The 14,158-nt window shown below is 47.5% G+C and overlaps 1 protein-coding gene across 1 annotated transcript in view; it reads right to left on the bottom strand.

Moving 5' to 3' along the window:
* The window catches only part of HIVEP3 (human immunodeficiency virus type I enhancer binding protein 3), a 289,763-nt gene that overhangs the window by 213,262 nt on the left and 62,343 nt on the right, over positions 1 to 14,158 (bottom strand). The window contains exon 2 of the mRNA XM_027694016.1: positions 5,189 to 5,274. The gene's annotated coding sequence lies outside the window, so the exon portion shown is untranslated. The remainder of the gene's footprint in view (positions 1 to 5,188; positions 5,275 to 14,158) is intronic.

The raw sequence follows: 14,158 nt of genomic DNA, 5'->3' as shown, positions 1-14,158 counted from the left end.
AAGAGATTCCCTCACCCTGGAGCTACAAGAGATTCCCTCATCCTGGAACTACACAAGGTTCCCTAATCCTAGAACTACACAAGATTCCCTCACCCCAGAGCTACACAAGGTTCCCTCACCCTGGGTCTCTGCTCCTTCCTCAGAGAAGTTTATATTCCCCCATCCTTTGTGCTCCACTTGGAGATCAGCAGGTGAAAAGCACAATTATTGTTATTACTTTTATTAAAGGCAAGCAGTGGCACAAACCACTGGAATTACACGGCATTCCTGAGCAAAACTGTGAAACAATGCAGCTTTCAGGGACGTGTGAGAGGGTTTGGGGTGATTTGCATAGGGCAGCAGGGAAGAATTTATCCCTCTCATATCTCTGTGCACGAGTGTGTCCTGTCAGCTCTGTGTGACTGAAGACACCTCAGAGTGAAAATCCAAAGCAGAAGGTTGGCCAATAATCAGAGGGGGCAGAAAGAGGATGGACAGAGCAAAATCTGCTGGTTTCTAAATCAATCTGTGCTGCTGGTGCCTATTTCTACACCCCCTCCCCACACACACACACACACAAATGCATTCACAACTGCACTGCCACAAAACTCTCTGTACAATCAAAGCCTCGGTGCCAGGGAAGAAAGAAAAGCCCCTTTTATTCAGGGCATGGCCCATCAATGGCTACTTTATATTAAAATCAAGGCACATGCTCCCCAAACTTAAAAGCTGCAGTGGGGGGAGAGGGGAAAAAAAGTCTCCCTCCTCTGCCATTAACACTTTTATAACCAGAGCTGGGAGCTGGGCAGGGGCTTTGCTGGATCCACCTGCAGCAGAGGAAGGGGAGGGATGGAAGGAACAAAGGAAAGATAAAAGGAGGGAGGAAAGGAGGGAGGGTTCCACTCTGCAGGGTGACCTGTCTGGAGAGGAGCCCCTCTGCTCTGGAGCCAGGCTGGGAGAGCTGGGGGGGTTCACCTGGAGCAGAGAAGGCTCCAGGGAGAGCTGAGAGCCCCTTGCAGGGCCTGAAGGGGCTCCAGGAGAGCTGGAGAGGGACTGGGGACAAGGCATGGAGGGACAGGACACAGGGAATGGCTTCCCACTGCCAGAGGGCAGGGATAGATGGGATATTGGGAAGGAATCGAGGTTGGTGAGGCCCTGGCCCAGGTTTCCCAGAGAAGCTGTGGCTGCCCCTGGATCCTTGGAAGTGTCCAAGGCCAGGTTGGAGCAACCTGGGCTGGTGGAAGCTGTCCCTGCCCATGGCAGGGGGTGGAACTGGATGAGCTTTAAGGTCCCTTCCAACCCAAACCACTCAATGCTTCTGTGATACTTTGATAACCCATTAACTGCTTAACCTGCACATTTTCAGGGGGAAGACCTTTCCCAAAATGGGAAGGAAGGAATTCATGGTACATGTTCAATGAAAATGGCTCTCAGGATTCCTCTTTCCTGTGGCCACTCCATCAAAAATGCCACGAGTAACCCCAAATTCTGCTGCCCATGTCTTTGAGGGAGCACTGGATGACCTGACAGATAAAAGTCACCTCAAAACAGCCAAAGTTCCAGTCGGTGACCTCACACAAGTTTTAAGCATTTGAAAACCTCATTTATTGAATAAAGCAGCTGGAATTCCTCTAAGGAATTTACGGTGGAGAGTTCATTTTACCTTGGCACAACTGGATTATTTGCTGTTTTCCTTTACCCACTTTTTGTGATGCAAATAAATGCCCTCATAGGACAATTTTCCCCCAGGTTGCAGAGTGTAGGGATACAGCAGGAGGACAAAACAAAACAGTGGGGATACATGGAAAATAAACTCAAAGCTGGAGATGAAGAAGGACCAAGGATCACAGGCCAGTGACAGAAATGCCAGGGAAGATTTTAGACTGAATCCCACCAAAAATGAAGATACAAAGCACAAGTTCAGGGCAAACACTGCTCAGAGGGGGAGCAGAGCTGCTCTACCCTTTGCAAGGGTTTCCTTGCACACACTTGCAGTGGGACCCAACCCCATAATCCCAGGATTTGATGTTATTTCTGGGATTTAACACCTTCCCATTCCCTGTTTGCAGTGTTGGACTGCAGCAGGTTTGTTCTCTTTACCCTAACCCAAGTTAGTTTTTTATACCTGTGGCTCATCCCCTTCCCAATTTCCCTCTGTTTTAATGAGGAATTCCCCACAGGAGGAAAAGCAGCCCCAGCCCTGCTTTTCCCTGCACATCCATCACCCCCTGGAACAGACCAAGAGGGACCTTTGCTTCTGCCTTCAGGGCATTAAACATCCCTGCAGCTGCTGCTGCTGCTGGCAGAGCCCTTCTGGGAAAACTGGGATAATTCATTTATCTGCTAAGTAATTCCAGGGCTACAGAACTCAGGTACCAACTCAGTGGACAGGCTTAAAGTGGGAGGTTGGCTTTAAAATTCAGATTGATGAGGAGCTTATCTTTACATCCTTTCTGCTTCCTGATTGATTTGCTTGTTCATTTATTAACAGTTCATCCCACTTTATGAAGAACTGGGAGAGCTGAGAATCCAACTTGAAGCCAATCCACATTTCCACTGCTCTGTAAATATATTTTTAAGGTGCTGAAGAAACGTTTGTAAATCTCCTGCTCTCACCAAACAGCCCATTTTCCACAGGGCCCCTGCCATTTGTTTAATAATTGTGCTCCCAGAAGCCCAGTCCTAAAAAACCCAGCAAAACACCCCAAATCCTGGCTAAACCACGGCACTGAGAGAGCCTGAAACAAAGCAGCAAAAGCACAGAAACACTGAACTTCAGAACTGAGGCATCCAACTCCTTTTGCAGGACATGGTTCGTGTCAGTTATGTCATAACAGAAAATCACATTGTGATACAGAATGAGATTAAGTTAATAAATAAATAAATAAATAAATAAATAAATAAATAAATAGGCTTAACAGCAGCTCAGCATCTTCAGAACATCCCAGGGCTTGAAAGCAATTTTTGCTCAACCCTGGCCAGCCCAGTGGCAAAGGGGTGATGCTGGGAGGAAGAAATAAATTCATATCTGAAGAGGAAGGGCCTTGCTATGAAAGCTGACAGTTCTAAGGTGCTGGAGAGTAAAAACCAGGGAGCAGTGAGGGGGAGGAGGGAGAGCTCCCACCTTGGGATTATTAGAGAGCAGAACAGCACCTCTTGGGGGTTGTTAATGAGGATGTGCATGGACAAGAAAAGGTATTTATGCACAGAAAGGTGGGATATTCCTTATCCCAAAAGATGATAATCATGATGTTTATCACACTAAAATCCCTAATTCCAGGCAGCAACTTCCCCACAGGCCAGTGGCAGGAGGGTGATGTTCTTCCAGTGCCAGGGTTAACTCTGGTCACATCAAAGAGACTTCACCTGTTTAGTGAACACCAGGGCAGGATGGACAGAAGGGAGGGAAAATCCCCCCACACCCCTGGGGGAATCCCCAGGGACGAAGGGGGAAGGGCAGGATGGTGCCAACCACTAATTCATCCTCCGACATAACAGTGGCCGAGGAGCTCCCCAGCTCCCAAAAAGATAAAGAGTTAAAAACTCACCACTATGCAAATAAAACTCCAAAGAAGGTTCTCCCAGACTGACAGCAGAGGCAGCTGCACCTCCAAATTTTAACAGGCAGGAAGAAATCTTGGAGATGTTTCAGCTGCCCCAAACACCAGCCCAGGGGACTCCAGGGGAGTGGTGGAGAGGGAGCAGCACTCACAGAGGAAGATGTGACACACAAATGACATCAGACTTTGCCCCTCCAGTGGCTGAGACTCCACCTTGCCCTGTTAGCAGTGACAAAGAAGAATCTTGCAGAGAAAGTTAAGAAATTTAGGGTCCCTTCCAAGCCAGGCCAATCTATTATTCTACAAGACTATGAATCTGTGATTCTATGAGTCCATTATTCTATGATCCTGTGAGTCCATAATTCCATGATTCTGAGTCCATAATTCCATGATTCTATGAGTCAATAATTCCATGATTCTATGATTCTATGAATCCATGATTCTATGATTCTATGAATCCATGATTCTATGATTCTGTGATTCTCTATGATTCTGTTAAATACTTGCCACAAGACCTGCCCCCAAAAGATTTATTATGTGACCAAGAATCCAAAGACCTTCATCTTCAGAGTATCATTTACTTGAAAGCATCTTTTTGCCATAAACACTCTGTCATTTTTCCCAGCCCTCTCCAAGGTGCAAGGTGGGCCTCCCAGAGGGGATGAGGAGAGGAAGAACCTGCTGTGAGGTTTGCTGGCAGCTGGAGGGTCACGTTTATCAGCCAGCAGGAACCAGGACCTCACTGCTCACACTCGGGCACCAAAGCCAAGGAGCAGCAGTGGCATCACATTCCCCTGGGGAACAGCACAGAAGGTGCAGCCCCTGGGCAGACACGAGCCATGAGCTGTGCCAGGGCTGGAGAACCCTGGGGAGTGGCCAAATCTGGGCTTTCTGTCTGTCAGGGTCTGCAGGGAGGGGGCAGAGGAGGGACCAGGCTCTGCTGGGGGGGCCCAGCAATGGCACAGCAGGAACGGGCAGGAACTGATGCCCAGGAAGCTCCACCTGGACAGGAGGGAGAACTTCTTCCCTGTGACTGGAACAGAGACCAGAGAGGGGGTGGAGTGTCCCTCAGGGGGGATATTCCAGACCCCTCTGGACACAATCCTGTGCCAGGTGCTCTGGGATGGCCCTGCTGGAGCAGGGGGGTGGGATCAGATGGGCCACTGTGGTCCCTCACAACCCCATCCCCCAGTCTGGGATTCTGGGATTCTCCCACCCTCTTCCCACACTCCACTCCCTCTAAAACAGGCTCCTAAGGGAAAGGTCCCACTCTTCCCTCAGCAGCATCTGCTCCCAGCACTTTCTACTCCTCAGGGTGTTTCCAAACTTCCAGAGTGTTTCTCAAGAACAAAGATTCCTCTTCAATTTCCAACTGGAATTTCACCAGAGCATTAAAATATCAATTTAATTGGTGAGATGGCACCCAAATCCTCACAACTTACTCCCATTCACCAGGATCACCTGTCAGATCATGACCATGAAGGTCACAGCTACTCAGGGCATCTTCTGGCACAGGGCACAATTCACTTTACTCCCTTCCCTCACTCACTGACACCTCAGTTTACACTTCAAATCTGCTTCTTTTCCCTTTCTAAATATATTTTATACTGGGAGTCTTTTGTTTGGAAGTAGAAGAAGCAAAGGCTTACTTCATCCTCTGCCCCCCATGCTCTGGCCTTGGGGCTGGGAGGTCTCCAGGGCAGAGACTGGAAAACATCCAGGAGGTGTTTGAGGTCTGAAAAAAAAATAATAAATCAAAATCAGTGTCCTCACTGCCACCCTGGGCTCTCTCTGTGACTCCCCAGGCAGGTGTGTTGTTCAGGTGACAGATGGCCTGTTCAGAAAGCATTTGAAGATCTTTGCTGGACTTAATTAAAGATATTTCCAGCATTAGAATTAAGATTTTGGGTTCTTTCCACCTGCCTCCGTGGTACCACGATACCCCTCTGGTCCACACACAGCAAACAGGCCTGACAATAACTCAATTACACTTGGAAAACAAGCATCACAAACTCAGAGGAATCAGAAAAGAGAAAGGGAAAATCTCCTAAACCTGGTTTATTCTTTAACACAGCTGAAATTCTGAGCAGGACTCAAAACAACAACCTCCTTTCCATCCTTCCTGGGATGTTTTAGGGCTGAGAAAGGGGAGAAGCAGCAGGAAAAGCTGGTGGCATCAGTGCTCAGGTGACACAGCTGGGTCAGAGCGGGTTTGCAGCACATTTCCTGGGTGCTACACCAGGTGTTCCCCTGGGGAAGGACACCCCAACATGCCCCTGGAACACCCAACAGCTGCTCAGCTCCTGGGGTATCCAAGGGAGGCAAAGACAGGAAACTTCCTTTGGAGACTTCCTCGTCCAGGAGAAGCTACTCCAGGCCCTGAGCTCCTCTGTCCCCCTGAGCTCCCCTGTCCAAACCCTGGAGCCACCAGACCGTCCCACCCCAGCCCCCCACACTCCTCCATCTGCCACCTCACCCAGTGCCAGGGATTTTCACAGCTCAGAAGCCCTGCTGAAACACAGAAATCAGGAAAAGGGCATCCAGAACAACCTTAAATTTCCTTTTCTTCCTAACACAGACACAATAACTCCTTTTTTTTGGCACTTCTCTGAGCTTGGAAGCTGGTGAGGGCTTTGAAGGAGGAGTGTATTTAACAACCTTCCTTCTTGGGGATGGCAACAAACATTTGATCCAACTTACAGTTAAATCACAGAGTCATTAAGGGGGGGAAAGACCTCTCACATCAAGTCCCCCCCGTGCCTGATGCCCACCCTGTGCCCAATGCCCACCCTGTCCCCCAGCCCAGGGCACTGAGTGCCACGTGCAGGCCTTCCTGGGACACCTCCAGGGGTGGGGACTCCAAACCTTCCTGCTCAATAATCTCTTGCCTGAGCTCAGGCAGGGGAGCGTCCAGATCCTGGAGCTCCACTGTGACAGGGATTCTGCAGGAGAAAATTCAGCCCATCTTCTCTCCAGCCAGGGATGAGCACCTTGCTCAGAGCAGCACAAGGAAGACTTCACAGAATCCCAGAATCCCAGGATGTGCTGAGCTGGGAGGGACCCCCAAGGACCATCCAGTCCAACCCTCAGCCCTGCACAGGCCCAGCCCCAAGAGTCACCCCTGTGCCCCAGAGGATCAGCCAAACCCTCCTGGAGCTCTGGCAGCCTTGGGGCTGTGCCCACTGCCCTGGGGAGCCTGGGCAGTGCCCAACCAGCCTCTGGGGGAAGAACCTTTCCCTGAGATCCAACCTGAGCCTGCCCTGACACAGCTCCAGCCGTTCCCTGGGTGCTGTCCCTGCTCCCCCCAGAGCAGAGCTCAGTCCCTGCCCCTCCTCTGCCCCTGCCCAGGCAGTTGGAACTGCACTGAGGTCTCCCCTCAGTCTCCTCTGAACACACCAAGACTTGCCCAAAGACCTGTGAGATCAGAGAGTGTCATAGAATCATAGAATCAGTTGGGTTGGAAGGGACCTCTGAGATCATCAAGTCCAACCATCAAGTCCACTGATGCCACATCCAGTCTCATCTTAAAAACCTCCAGGGACAGAGAATCCACCCCCTCCCTGGGCAGCCCATTCCAATGGCTGAGCACCCTCTCTGGAAAGAAATTCTTCCCAATATCCAACCTAAACCTCCCCTGGCACAGCTGAAGACCCCGAGCCCTCTTGTCTTGCTGATTGTTGCCTGGGAAAAGAGACCAACCCCCACCTGGCTCCTCCCCCCTGTCAGGGAGTTGCAGAGAGTGAGAAGGTCTCCCCTGAGCCTCCTCCTCTCCAGGCTGAGCTCCCCCAGCTCCCTCAGCCTCTCCTCACAGCACTTGTGCTCCAGTCCCTTCCCCAGCCTTGCTGCTCTTCTCTGCACCTGCTCCAGCCCCTCAATATCCTTCCTGAACTGACCAGCCTTTGCTGGGATTCTTGCAGACAATTCCAAAGCTCTCTGGTTGTTCCTCTGGTGGAGCTTTGTGGCTGCTCACATTTAGCAGGAGCAGCTGCACAACACCTTAATCGTGCAGATCTGCCTGGAAACCCAACCATCCCCATTCCAGGTGTCTCCAAGGTGACTCTGATCCCTCCCTGACCCTCTCAGGAGACCCTCTGCCCGCTGGGACAGCAGGCCCAGCCCGGAGCAGCCCTGGGGATGCCACTGCCAGCATCCCTTGGGTCACGTTGGAGGGAATTTAGATTAATCCAAGATCAAAAGCTGAAATTATTCTTCAGATTGCCTCTCTGAATCCACCCAGCTCTTTCCATCCAGTGGGAACCAGCAAGTCAGAGTTTCTGTGACCCTGTTCCAGACTCACAGGAGCAAGTGCCATTACACATTTTTAAATGCCTTAATATAGAAATGGGGGAAAACATGACAATTGTTAGATAAAGCATTTTAATAGTCTTATTCCCTTTTTCTTCAGCTGTGAGTGTTATAGGAAAACCTCTGATACTCTTCCAATGTTACAATTAGTAGTAATCTTATTTTGGGGAGGAAATGGAAGCTGGCAGGGGCTGGAGCTGATTTTGCAATGACAGCTGCTGAAATGCCTTTTTTTTTCCCCCCAACTCAGAAATGGAGAAGGAGAAAGGAGGAGTGAGACAGAAAGTGTAACTTCTGCATCTGTTACCAACAAGGGCTCAAGTGAACCAGCTCAGCACAGCTCAGGAGCTCAGCTGGGCACTGGACAGAGGAGGAAAATCCACTGTGTTGTAGCTCCAAGGAAGATCAAAAGCAAGGGCTGGAAAAGGCAGGAGAAAAATAAGAATATAAGAAGTTGATCTGCATAAATAGAGATTGAAAATGGCAAAATACTGATTTAGCAAGGGAAAAAAAAATCCCAAATCCTTTAATATCTCCGGAGCCAGCAAGGCCAGGAGTGTTTTGCTGTAAAGCCCAGGGCACTGAGACAGAGGGGGTGGGACAGCACGGGGGGGAAAACCCACTGAGCTGGAATTCTGGGGACAGAACACATGGGTTTGGGGGTGTAAATTGTGGGCACAGAACAGACAGGTTTGAGGGTGTAAATTGTGGGCACAGAACAGACAGTTTGAGTGTGTGAGTGGCACCTGCAAACCCCATTTTAGTGCAGCTACATTGATTGACTTTCCTTTTAAGTAGGCATGTCCAGGTTTTGTCTAGAATTTTAGTTATTTATTTATTTATTTTAAAAAAAATATATATGTTATGCCAAGTGAGACCAACTCTTAAATTAAATCCTAAATTAGAAAGAAGATATTTATATATATTTATATCTAAGTGTAAGCACACATATATATATATGCTCACATACCCGAAATCAATCAATCAATCAATCAATCAATCAATAAATACACAAGGAACCAAGGAGTGACCATCCCCTTCTTCCTGGGGAAATGTTTCCTCTTTTCCCCCAGCTGAGGACAGAGGGACACTTTGCCTTCCTCTCCTCATTCCCTCTTCCAGCAGCCTGGATAAGACACTTTCCCCCCTCCATCCAGGTGCTTTAAACAGCTGGAGACAACAAGAAACCTCCCCAGACATTTTTGGGAGCTGACAACATTTTATTGCTTCACTTTTCTTGGGTTTGTTCATTTTAATTGTTTTACCTTCAGCTGAGCTCTGATTCAATGCCTGTTGCAGCTCAGTTTGTGCTTCTTTCCTTTGCAATGAGTGTGTTTGGATTATTTTACTTTCCGGTTTTATTATCTTAAATTTTTCCACTTTGCTGTTCCTTACCCTTATTGCTCAGTTCCTATGTTTCATTATATTATTTTTCTGCCCTTATTTTCATCTGTAACACTTCCAAACTTTGTCTCACTTGGAACTTAAACTAATGTCCCGTTTATCCTTCCTTTCCCACTATTAATTCTTCTGCTAAATACTTTACTAATTAAACTCCTGAGCATTAAATTTGAATGCTAAGTGCAATATGGAGTTCTTTATGTGGCTGAATTCCAACACACATGAGTATTTTGAAATAAATATTTAACATTTCTTCTCCTTCCTGCACAGAAATTTTGGAACTTAACAAATAAAAGAAAAATAATTAAATATCAAGACAAAGCTAGGATGGTGGAATTGTAGCTGTGTTTAATTTTCTTCTGTCTTTAATAAAACCCAGCAAACTGAGCAGCATTTAAGTTGAGGCTTGAGGTTTTCACAGTGCTGGGTCAGGACTGTGAGTAGCTGGAGAAATACAGGGATAAGGAATCCTGAGGAAAAATAATGTTTGGGGGGTTAAAGGTTTCTCCCTGGTTTTCTCAGCTCGGTTCAATGACAGCCCCAGTCCCCAGTGCAGCTGGATCTCTCTAAACTGAACTGTTGGGAGGTGCTTTATGATCCACTGAAATACAGAGTAGGGAGGGTAAATTCAGCCCTGAATAATATGAAGTCAATTAGTATCATTTTTAAGCACGGGTTAAAAACCCCAGTTAAACCAAAAGCAATCAAAACAGCATTTTTTCGAGAAATTTATCCCACATATGACAAACTTATAAAGTCACTGGGTTTGTGCAGCACAGAGCCTGAGATCTCAAAATGTATTAAAGGATGATGTGATGATGTGCATGTCTGGATTTACAGAAAAACTCCCTCAAAGAAAACTGAACTGACCAAACTCCCAGGGATCACCCAGCAGTTGGCACCAACCTGCTCCTGCAGTTTGTGTGGGGAGGTTTGTGCAGAGCTGGACCAGGACATGGGATCAGACATCCCAGAGCCATGGAATGCTTTGGGTGGGAAGGATCTTAAAGCTCATCCAGATCCACCCCCTGCCGTGGGCAGGGACACCTTCCACCAGCCCAGGTTGCTCCAAGCCCCGTCCAACCTGGCCTTGGACACTTCCAGGGATCCAGGGGCAGCCACAGCTTCTCTGGGAATTCCAACCCAGCCCCTCACCACCCTCACAGGGAACAATTCCTTCCCACTATCCCATCTAACCCTGCCCTCTGGCAGTGGGAAGCCATTCCCTGTGTCCTGTCCCTCCATCCCTTGTCCCCAGTCCCTCTCCAGCTCTCCTGGAGCCCCTTTAGGCCCTGCAAGGGGCTCTCAGCTCTCCCTGGAGCCTTCTCTGCTCCAGGTGAACCCCCCCAGCTCTCCCAGCCTGGCTCCAGAGCAGAGGGGCTCCAGCCCTGGGAATTTTGGGTCCAAGGCAATGATCAGCCCTCCCCACGTGACAGTGACAGTCTGTTCACCTGCATTTTTGTTTCTAAAGGCATCACTGACTCCTCACATGACTCTGAGGAAGTTTGGGGGGAGCCTCCTCTCCCACCACCTCTCCCAGTGCCACCACTGCATTTCCACCTTCCCCAAAGAATCCAGAAAGCCCCTTCCTTCAGGGGCAGCTTCACAATCCCACCACAAACCTGGGGCAGCTTCCCAATCCCATCACAAACCAGGGGCAGCTTCACAATCCCATCACAAACCAGGGGCAGCTTCCCAATCCCATCACAAATCAGGGGCAGCTTCCCAATCCCATCACAAACCAGAGGCAGTTTCACAATCCCATCACAAATCAGGGGCAGCTTCACAAACCTGTCACAAACCAGGGGCAGCTTCACCCCCATCCCAAAGCAGCCCCATTAATTTATTCAGCTTTGAGGCCCTGCCTGTGCAGACTCTCCATTCCTCAGCCTGTGCCAGGGACACAAGGCTCCTGTGTTTATTCAGTTTTTTCTGGCTGAACTGATGCACCCCCAGAATTAACCTCAGTAACCCAGACTGCAGGGCCTGGGGGGGGTGTTTTAAGACACGAGGCAGCAGTGCCTTGCTGGGGCACTGAAAAGGCTGGATTTGCACCGAGGCAACAAATCCCAATCCCTGAAAATTCTGCCCCTTGGGGCAAGTGAACTCCTTAAATTTAAGGAGCAGGGAAGCCATGGATGGAGTAAGTTCTCTGAGCTGAGAAGGGACAAACCAAAAATATGAAAACTGCTTTTCCAGCCTGTGTGATTCCATCAGAAACAGGTTTTTGAGTGGCTCGTTCAGTTGTTTGCTGTCCCAGTCCCAGAGGAGAGGAGGGAACAGAGTCAAACATGGAGCTGGGGAAGGGGCTGGAGCAGCAGGAGCAGCTGAGGGAGCTGGGGGGGCTCAGCCTGGAGAAAAGGAGGCTCAGGGGGGACCTTCTGGCTCTGCAACCCCCTGACAGGAGGGGGGAGCCGGGGGGGGTCGGGCTCTGCTCCCAGGGAACAAGGGACAGGAGGAGAGGGAACAGCCTCCAGCTGTGCCAGGGGAGGTCCAGGTTGGATATCTGGAAAATTTTCTTCACTGAAAGAGTTTGAGAGCATTGGAAGGGGCTGTGGTGGAATCCCCATCCCTGGAAGTTCAGAAACCTGTGGATGTGGCACTTGGGGACACGGGTCAGTGGTGGCCTTGGCACTGCTGGGGGATGGTTGGACTGGATGATCTTGGAGGGCTTTTCCAACCTTCCTGATCCTGTGTAGCCACAGGGCAGCTAATTTATAGATAATATTATTTCTAATCATTACCTAAAAATTACCAACAGCATCAAAATATTTGAATCTCCTGATGTGCAACAATTAAAGGGATTCAGCAAGAAGAGCTCCACAGTAGGTTGGAATGTTAAAATCACAGAATATCCTGAGCTGGAAGGGACCCCCAAGGATCATCCATCCAACTCCTGGCCCTGCACAGACACCCCAACAATCCCACCCCGTCCCTGGGAGTGTTCTCATTCTTTTATTGTTAGGAAACAAATAAACTAAAATAAATTTGTTTCTCTTTAGGAGTCTGTCTCTTCTGCCTGTTTCCTGCCTCAGGCTTTCAGCCCTTGTTCAAGGGACAATAATTGGTGTGAAGAAGAAACAGCCCAAAGGAAGAGCAGGCAAAATTTCAGAATGGGACTCCATTTTTTTCCAACCAGCAAAGTTAAATCAGGAATAAATTTGGTTCAGTATATTCTGCCTGGGAGACTCCCTGGGTTTGTTTTTTTTTTTATGACTGTGTTTTAGAAACTCAGGATGGAAAATACTTTTGTAGTCACTTTTTTTGAGATTTTACTGATTAATTCCTCATTCATTTCTCCTTAAATCTCATATCCAGGTGAGTGCTCTGCTGATATTTCCCACCAGTGGCATTAGGGAACAGCAACAGCAGTGCTGGGGTGACAAAAACCAAAACCACACAGGGAAAGGAAGAGAAAAAAGAGGGAAAAGAGGAAAAATAGTGTCACCCTCTCTGTGGTGGCAGTTAAAGAGCTGTCACCACCCCCCTGCAGCTGAGGAGGAGCATTTATTATTCTCACACAGGTTTAGCTGTTGACATGGAATGGAGCTTTTTTTTTCTAATCATTTGGATTTATAACTCTTTGTGAAAAGCCTTCTATGAATTCAAAGTAATCCGTGTGAAGTGCCAGGCAGCCCGAGATAAATTATTCATGGGAGGGTTGATTTCACAGGTATGACATAGATATATAGATATATATAGATAGATATGTAAAATATAACAATTTCACATCTATATCTTGCAGAGGTTGCTGTATAAATACGGTGAAGAGACACAAGAGACACTTCCAAAAAATGAAATAAAGCAATTCTGTTGTAAATGAAGAAGGAAAAGAAACCCCCAACAGCCTTACCAACAAATCATGGTTATAGTCCCCAGAAGTTTAACAACAAAGTGCTTCTGACACTTCCACTGGATCCATGTGGATCCTGGGCTGAATCCAACCTTTCCTCTGGTTATTCTCACCCCCTTTTATGCTCCCTGAAACCAGTTGGATTTTCATAGAATATATAATATAATATAATATAATATAATATAATATAATATAATATAATATAATATAATATATAAATAATATATAATAATATATATTTGATATATATATATTAAAGATATATATATATATATATATATATATAAAATTATAATAATATATAAACATAGAATATCCTGAGCTGGAAGGGACCCACAAGGATCATGGAGTCCAACTCCTGGCTGAGGACACCCCAAACATCCCACCCTGTGTCTGAGAGCCTTGTCCATTTGATTTTATCATCATTCCTTTTCTGTAGGAGTATAGAAAGAGAAATTATCTTATTTTGCCGTAATTATTTTATTCCTACTGACATATTAAAAATAAAACTGAAAAATGTGAAGGTCACCCCAACAAGTGGCTAAAAATTAATCATAAATAGGCTCTTCATAGAAGTGAATTTTCCCATTTAAAAAGCACTGTAGAGAGGGATTTCAGGAGTCCAGTTAACCAGAAAAACCTCAAAAAACACCCGACTTTCTCAGGGTAAATGTGGTTATTCAGCAGAAAGGGCAGAGGTGGGGAGGGCAGTGTGTGAAATGCTCTCAGGAAACAGGAGTCTCCAAGAAAAATGCTCCTGAGTTCAGGCTTCTCCTGGCATGTGGAGACTTCTCAATTCTTCTAAAAAAACTGGTTTACACCGAATTTTCATGATAATAAAAATGGTGCCAGAGTGAACATCTTGGAAAGGAAAATTTCCCAGCTTGGAGAGTCTTAATCCCCTCTCCAGCAAAAACTGGAAACTCGCTTCCAAGAGCAGGCTTTCACTCCAAGGGGTGACTGTGAAAACACACTTTGAGCTGTTTGCATTTCTCTGCTTCTGAACCAAAGGTGATTAATCCAGATTTACAGGATAAAGGGTTTCTCCTCCTGGGGCAGG

The sequence above is a fragment of the Neopelma chrysocephalum genome, unplaced genomic scaffold (genome assembly GCF_003984885.1).
Source record: "Neopelma chrysocephalum unplaced genomic scaffold, ASM398488v2 Primary Assembly neopelma1_95b, whole genome shotgun sequence".
Taxonomy (NCBI): domain Eukaryota; kingdom Metazoa; phylum Chordata; class Aves; order Passeriformes; family Pipridae; genus Neopelma; species Neopelma chrysocephalum.
This window is presented reverse-complemented; position numbering and strand designations above follow the sequence as displayed.